Source organism: Myotis daubentonii, chromosome 10 (genome assembly GCF_963259705.1).
Source record: "Myotis daubentonii chromosome 10, mMyoDau2.1, whole genome shotgun sequence".
Taxonomy (NCBI): domain Eukaryota; kingdom Metazoa; phylum Chordata; class Mammalia; order Chiroptera; family Vespertilionidae; genus Myotis; species Myotis daubentonii.
This window is the reverse complement of record NC_081849.1, coordinates 70,028,617-70,037,317: the sequence shown is the minus strand read 5'-3', so window position 1 is coordinate 70,037,317 and position 8,701 is coordinate 70,028,617.

Below are 8,701 nucleotides of genomic sequence, written 5' to 3'. Positions count from 1 at the left end.
ACACAGGTACTTTTCCTCATCTCCCTTCCCATCTTGTGAGTGGATTTCCTTTCTTTGCTGGCTTGCTTACTTTATTTGTTTCATTTCTCCCTCTTTCCTGGTTGGGAGGTTATACCCTCTATTTCTATTTTTTTAGTGTTGGTCTTGATACTTTAACACGTATACTTAACTTATCAAAGTATAGATTTAATCATATCTTTTTAAATTAAATCTTTATTGTTCAGATTATTACATTTGTTCCTCTTTTTCCCCCCATAGCTCCCCTTCTCCCAGTTCCCACCCCACCCTCCGCCCTCACTCCCCACCCACTGTCCTCATCCATAGGTGCACGATTTTTGTCCAGTCTCTTCCTGTATCTCCCACACCCGTTTCCCCGCCAAGAATAGTCAGTCCATTCCCTTTCTATGTTCCTGATTCTATTATAATCACCAGTTCATTCTGTTCATCAGATTATTTATTCACTTGATTCTTAGATTCACTTGTTGATAGATGCATATTTGTTGTTCATAATTTGTATCTTTACCTTTTTCTTCTTCTTCCTCTTCTTAAAGGATACCTTTCAGCATTTCATATAATACTGGTTTGGTGGTGATGAACTCCTTTAGCTTTTCCTTATCTGTGAAGCTCTTTATCTGACCTTTGATTCTGAATGATAGCTTTGCTGGATAAAGTAATCTTGGTTGTAGGTTCTTGGCATTCATCACTTTGAATTTTTCTTGCCACTCCCTTCTGGCCTGCAAAGTTTCTGTTGAGAAATCAGCTGACAGTCGTATGGGTACTCCCTTGTAGGTAACTGAGTTTCTTTCTCTTGCTGCTTTTAAGGTTCTCTCTTTGTCTTTTGCTCTTGGCATTTTAATTATGATGTGTCTTGGTGTGGTCCTCTTTGGATTCCTTTTGTTTGGGGTTCTCTGTGCTTCCTGGACTTGTAAGTCTATTTCTTTCACCAGGTAGGGGAAGTTTTCTGTCATTATTTCTTCAAATAGGTTTTCAATATCTTGCTCTCTCTCATCTTCTGGCACCCTTATAATTCGGATGTTGGTATGCTTGAAGCTGTCCCAGAGGCTCCTTACACTATCTTCAGATTTTTGTTAATATATTTTTTTATTGATTTTTTACGGAGAGGAAGGGAGAGAGATATAGAGTTAGAAACATCCATGAGAGAGAAACATCGATCAGCTGCCTCCTGCACATCTCCTATTGGGGATGTGCCCGCAACCCAGGTACGTGCCCTTGACCGGAATCGAACCTGGGACCTTTCAGTCCACAGGCCGACGCTCTACCCACTGAGCCAAACCGGTTTCGGCGATCTTCAGATTTTTGGATTCTTTTTTCATTTTGCCTTTCTGGTTGGGTGTTTTTTGCTTCTTCGTATTTCAAATCGTTGACTTGATTCTTGCGACCCTCTGGTCTGCTGTTGGGAGTCTGTATAATATTCTTTATTTCAGTCAGTGTATGCTTAATTTCTAGTTGGTTCTTTATCACAACATTGAGGGTCTCATTAGATTTCTTTAGGATCTCACTATATTTATTGGCGGTCTCACCAGTCTTTTCGAGGTCCTTACTAAATTTATCAGTGGCTTCTAGACAGTTCTTGAGAGACCTTAAAAGTGTGGTTTTGAACTCTATATCCAGCATTTTGCTTTCCTCCATTTCTGTCATTTGTGTCCTGTTTCTTTGTCTCCGCATTTTTTATGCTTTCTTGGTGCACCCCCTAGTGGTCTTTGTGCGCAGTCTTGTTGTAGTTAAGCCTTGATTGTTGTAGGTAACACTGGGGGGGATTTGACCTCCAGTCCAATTGGCTTTGAGAATCAGCTGTGTCTGCAGTGGGAGAACTTCTGTCCTGATCTCTAGGGAGGTGCTAATCTAGCCTTTGCCTGAGGCTATCCAGCAAATGCCTCTGTGCAAGGCTTGGGCGAGGCGGGTCCCAGGGGATCTACAGGGCGGGCGGAGTGAGCAGTTATGGCTGCTCTCAGTCCCGTCTCCAGAGCCTCTGCCTCTCAGTGTCCCAGTAACCGCTGCAAGTACCTCGGAGAGAAAGCTTCCCTCAAGTTCCGACCGCTGCCAGACAGTCCCGCTTCTCCCGTTTGAGTCTGGGTCCCCAGAGACTCGCCCAGAACTGGAGCTCAGAGCCTGAGACTCCCTCCCGATTGAAATAGACAACCTCGCCCTCAGCCGCCAGCCCACTCCGCATGCACCTCCACACCTTTGTATTTTACTTCCGCACCGCGCCTCCTCTGAGTCTCGGTATGCTTTTCTCTTTCCTTTTAGTTGTAGAATTTCCCCTCAGACAGCCTTCCTGTGGTTCTGGGTGATGTCCGTTCCGTCTTTTAGCTGTATTTTTGAAGTGGTTGTGCGAGGCAGCAATCTCCGGTGTTTACCTATGCCACCATCTTGGTTTCTCCCTAATCATATCTTAATTCCTTTTTTTATAAGACATTAAGGACATTTGATTCTTTTTTAAAAAAATATATATTTTATTGATTTTTTACAGAGATGAAGGGAGAGGGCTAGAGAGTTAGAAACATCGATGAGAGAGAAACATCGATCAGTTGCCTCCTGCACACCTCCTACTGGGGATGTGCCCGCAACCAAGGTACATGCCCTTGACCAGAATCAAACCTGGGACCCTTGAGTCCGCAGGCCGACGCTCTATCCACTGAGCCAAACCGGTTAGGGCAGGACATTTGATTCTTTAACTCAGAGCCCCCTCTCCTTCTTTCCAAGCCATTGTTAAGTGTTTCAAAGCCTTTTTTAATCTTAAAAATTAGAAACTGTTGTTATTTTGTACAGTTAGTGTTTATATTTACTTCCATGTTTACCAGTGTCTTTGCTCACAGTCCTTCCTCGCTCTGTCTTGTCTTCTGAAGCATAGCCTCCCTTTGTGCAGGTCCTGTGGGTGCAGAGCTCCCTCGTCTTGGTTGTTTCCTCTGTCTTCTTGGAGTACAAGTCCCCTTTCCCCTGCCCCTGGCAACCACAAGCTCATCTCTGTTTCTATGAGTTTGGTCATTGTTAGATTCCACATATAAATGGGATCATGCAGTATTTGTCTTTACCTGTCTGACTTATTTCCCTTAGCATAATGCCTTCAAGTTCCATCAGGATTTCCTTCTTTTATGTAGCTGAGTAATATTCCCGTGTGTGTGTGTGTGTGTGTGTGTGTGTGTGTGTGTGTGTGTGACATTTTCTTTACCCATTCATCCATTGATGGACACTTGGGTTATTTACATGTCTTGGCTACTGTAAATGATTCAGCTGTACTTTAAAAAGTATATGTGTCATAAGGAATCCAGGATCTAGTATTCTCAGGGAGGGATTTTCATAATAGCCATCCATAATCCTAGCAGAAGAGAAATCCCCACAAGTGTGTTGATCTATTCAGTTTTCATACCCCAACGGATTCTGAAATTATTTTAGGGGGCTCCAGGGGTTTGCTGGAGTTATTTTGTACAGCTTTATAAGACATTTATTGTTAAACTTCCAGGAATCTTGTAAGTCATTGGTTAAATACAGCCATTATTAAAAATTAAATTATATTAACTTACAATTAAATAAAGTATATTAAAAACAAAGGTAATAAATACTCATATTCATCACTTCCTAATTATGTTTTACTATTATTATTATCTTTTGTTAATCCTCACTGGAGGATTTCCCCCCTTCTATTGATTTTACAGAGATTGGAACGGAGGGGGAAGGAGGAGAGAGGAAAGAGAGAGGAAAACATCAATGCGAGAGAAACACATCAATTGGTTGCCTCCCTCACGTGCCCCAACTGGAGCAGGGAACCTGCAACTCAGGTACCTGCGCCTGACCAAATCGAACTCAAGACCTTCTCAGGTTCTCAGGCTGACGCTCTAACCACTGAGCATGCCAGACAGGGCTTCGCTATTATTTTTTCTGTTGAGGTCATTTATACCTGTTGTATCTGTGTGGGAAAATGCTACAGAATGATTCTTACTGCACATTTTCCTAAACCCACTTTGAGCAGCCTCATGTTGGTATCTTGAAATTGGCCCTAGTGGGAATATTTACATCATGCAAATATGCAAACACTACAAATCAAGGCCGTATTTATTGCTTTATCGATTGTCTCTAGACTTTATGAAATGATAAATAGAACGTTAACAGTGCAGAATAAACTTAAAAATATGTGATGTATATAGCAGTTATGTTTTGAATAGCGCAAAGAATGAGGAAATATACTTCCAGGACTTGAAAACAATTAACCAATTTGGCAAAGAATGTGCTCACATCACTGAGGAATGAGTGAAGTTCTAACATATGACATAGGTCTTTGTTGTTTCACTTTCACCTTCCTTGTTAAAGTAAATAAAAATAACCAACATTCATGTCTGATCTATTCTTTTTTAAATTTTTATTGATTTAAGAGAGGAAAGGAGAGTTAGAAACATCAGTGATGAGAGAGAATCATTGATGACTGCCCCCTGTATGCCCCATGCTGGGGATCGAGCTCACAACCCAGGTATGTGCCCTGACTGGGAATTGAACCATTACCTCCTGGTTCATAGGTTGAAGTTCAACCACTGAGCCACACTGGCTGGGCTGAACTATTCTTGATTGTTGATTTCAACCATAGGTTAGCTATGGATAAAGAGTTGGGCAAAAATCAACAAAAACATTCTATGAGAATTAATTGGCTGCATAAAATTTATAATAACGAGCATTGTGTATTTTATTGATATTTGCTTATTGTACATTAAACATTCACAATAGCAAAATTTGTAATAATTATATGTATGTATCTGTCTATCTATGTATATGCATTTTTTCAGAGAACCAGTTATGAATCATTCACCAGCACATCTCTGCTGACAGGGATACACAAATACAATAAGGTAACACGGATTTAAAGTAGATGAGAAAGAGAAAGGAACAAGGAGAGGGACAGATTAGGGTTGGAAATGACGTTAATACAAACCTTCATATTGTAGTGTGCAGACATGTGCCATGATTGGCCTTGGGGTTTGTCTCCGAGCTCCTAGCACATCTTGTATGAAAAAAATAATAATTATGCACTGAATTTTCAGGATTTTGTTGAGATTGTGTTTTTCCTAAGCCAAGCCCAGAAGGAATTTATCCTGTGGGTTTGTATAGAGGAGCAACATGCTTTTTATAAATGTCAATAATGTCCTTAGAGCAAACCCTCCTTCAGTCACAGAGATACCCCAGTGGAGACCCTCGCTGAAGGTGAAGTCTTCTTGCCAAAGTATGTTTCTGTAAGAGATACATACTGAACTAGTTATAGATGAAATAATGTGAACGCTGGGATTTGTTTCAAAATTCTTCACAAAACAAACAAACAAACAAACATCAGTGGAGTGGATAATTGAAGCCAAAGAACAAAATATTGATAAATGTTGAAGCTGGGTGATGGGTAATTGGAGATCCATTTTACTTTGAAAGTATCTGATGAACGTGTCCTTTGTCTCTTATTTTATAAGCTCCTCCTCCTCTCTCCCCAACACACCTTTACTCCCCCCACAGCCATGCTACTCACGTGGTGGCAAAAAAAACGGCCATTTGTCCTGTAGAATTTCCTACACGATGGACTTGGCTGTTGCTTCCTCGTGGTGACAAAAAGTGTTACCTGAATAGAGAAATCCACTAAACTTACCTATTATCCTACCAGAGGGAGACCCAAGGCAGGAATGTTTTAATGGACACAAAAGGGAAGAGAGAGGAGGTCACCTGACCTTAGGAAAAATCACATAAAGAGGGCACAGCCCACAGGGAAGGTGAGGAGAATGGGGGCCAAAAAGGAGAGGAGAGAGAAAAAGAAAGCTCTGGAACCCTTCGTCACTCTTGGTCTCTCTCTGAGTTCTTTGTCTCCCAGCACCTTCCTTTCCTGGCACCTTAAACCCCAGGCAGAGTGGTGGGGTGGAGGCAGCAAGGTTGCTGGGCATTTCCCCCCTTCAGGTTGCATTTCTGAGAGAAAACTTAAGAAGGGTTTATTGAGCCCTAGCTGGTTTGGCTCAGTGGATAGAGCATTGGCCTGTGGACTGAAGGGTCCCAGGTTCGATTCTGGTCAAGGGCACATGCCTGGGTTGTGGGCTCGATCCCCAGGAGGCAGCTGATCAATGATTCTCTCTCATCATTGATCTCTCTCTCTCTCTCTCTCTCCCTCTCTCTCTTCTCTCTCCCTTCCTTTCTGAAATCAATAAAAATACATTTAAAAAATGTTGTTGTTTTTTTAAAAAGAAGGGTTTATTGGTGAAAAAAAAAGATTTCTCTTGAACCACATGATTTAAAAAAGGGCAAATACATTTAAAATAAAATCAATTTTGAAGGGGCAGCATCTTTATCCTCTACCACCCTTTGGATTCATTTCACGTTCAAATAAATAGAAAACTACTTGCAAAGTGGCAAATGAGACCCAGATTTTCCCGCAGGTGGCATTTCATGCCGAAACCTAATGGCACTTCATCAACATCGGCTTTTCTGGGCTTCGCTGATTAGTTTGCACTCTAGGAACAGTGCTTTGCCGTAATTTTTCATTAGCTTCACGAATTATGCCATTTGGAACCATGTAAGTTGGCTAATGTTTTAGTGATTTTTTTGGGAAACACTTTACAATCAGAGATTCAAGCACCGAATGCCAGCGTCTCAGAGACCATTTAGACATCTGAGCGATGACCATAATGAAAGATTAGCGGCAGCAGGTGTTGGGCTATTGTAGAGCAGTGATTCCCAAAGTGGGCGCTACCGCCCCCTGGTGGGCGCTGCACGATCCAGGGGGGCGGATCCAGGCGTGCATTTGTTTTAACTTTTTTTGCATTTACCTTTCTATTCTGAGTTCAGTAAATAGTTTCATAATTTCAAACTTCAATGTTTCTAATTTACACCTTTCTTTACTATATTTTACGAAAAAGGTAGAAACATTAATACATATATCTTTCTGTTTAATTGCTATTAAAATGTAAAAAAAATTAATTTCCAGGGGGCGCTGAGTAATATTTTTTCTGGAAAGGGGGCGGTAGGCCAAATAAGTTTGGGAACCGCTGTTGTAGAGTCTTTGAGGCGTACGAACCCTCCTGCGGAAAACGGTGACATCAGCCCCATGGTGTGGCTGTGGCTCAGCTGCGAGCCGGGCGCTGGCTCCCAGTCAGGCACACTCACCGCCAGCCACTTCGCTTTCACAAGAACACGCCAGCCGGGCCGCAGCTCTCCTAGCTGCTAAGGCGGACGGTTCTCTTTCCAGGCAGCACGGAAGATGCCCTCAGCAGCCTCACCTAGAAGAACAACGGCAAACGCACAGCAATCCAAGCCTGGAAGGTGCCCGACCGTGGAGAGGACTGGTCTTCGAGGCGAACTGCCCGGGGTCAGGGGTGGGGGCAGGGGATCGCTATACTCATCCGTGGGTCTTATCCCCATCTTAGAAAATGGAATACTGCAGAACGGAAAACCATCAGAGCATGTTAAAGGATACGTGCTATTTTGTGAAACCTTTGTTTAAATTATGTATGTGGGTGCATGTGTGTGTGCTGAGACATAATGCGGAATGCATTGAAGATATTTTTATTGGTTTCAGAGAGGTAGGGAGAGGAAGAGAGAGATAGAAACATGACGAGGAGAGAAATCCATTGATCAGCTGATGAGAGAAAACCTTGGTTCACAGGTCGACGCTCAACCGCCGAGCCATGCTGCCGGGCAGGGATGCATTTTTTAATGCGAGTCAAGGCCTTGGAAACTATGGTGGTGGGAATTCCCACACTGTCAGGGAAGCAGAAGCGAAGTCATCTGCTGGGAGCGAAGATGAGTGGGGGCTAGTGAGGAGGTGTTAGTGATGAGAGGGGTAATGAGAAGGCATGAAATAATCACCCATGAGAATGGGATGGGAATGGATTGATCCCCGGGAACGGACCAGAAAATGCCTGTCTGTTTGCTGGGCACATGCAAGGCCCACCTGAGGTCAGGGGTCATGAATTCAAAGAGATCAGTCGGCATGGTTGGGTGTTCTTTTCTGAGCAGAGTCAACACGTGTGGAGGCAGGGAGGCATAGGCAGAGAGCTGGATGGAACCAGGGTTGTGGTTTAGGGAAGTGAATGCATAGAGCAGAGAGGGGCAAGGTGCAAAGGAGGGAATGTGGTCGTGGATTTAAGCCAGGCCAGGTCCAGAAGGCAGGAAGTCAGAAGGACAGAGCTGAACTGAGTTGAACGGATCAGCACGATCAGTCAGTGGAATCTGACAACGGGATCAGGCACACCCCCTCCTACTGTGCTTTGCTTTGTTGTGTTTTGCAGATATTGTGTTTTTCACAAATGGAAGATAAGACTCTCTACCAGCAAAAGATGATGACTTGCTGAAGGCTCAGATGATCGATAATATTTTTTTTTAGCAATAAAGTATTTTTAATTAGACGGAATGCTATTGTACACAATACATTATAGTATAAACATAACTTTTATATGCACCGGGAAACCAAGTAATTCATGTGACTTGCCTTATTGCAATATTCATTTTATGGCAGTGGCCTGGTACCAAACTTGCGACATCTCTGAGGCATGCATGCACAATGTGAGGTATGCATGAAGGTACTTTATTTTATTTTTTTGCATGTGATTATCCAATTGTTAAAAGGACTATTCTGTCTCCTTGGAATTGCCATTGAGCCTTTGTTGAAAATGAATTGACTGTATATGTATGGAATTGTTGCTGTCTATTCTGTTCCATTGATCTATGT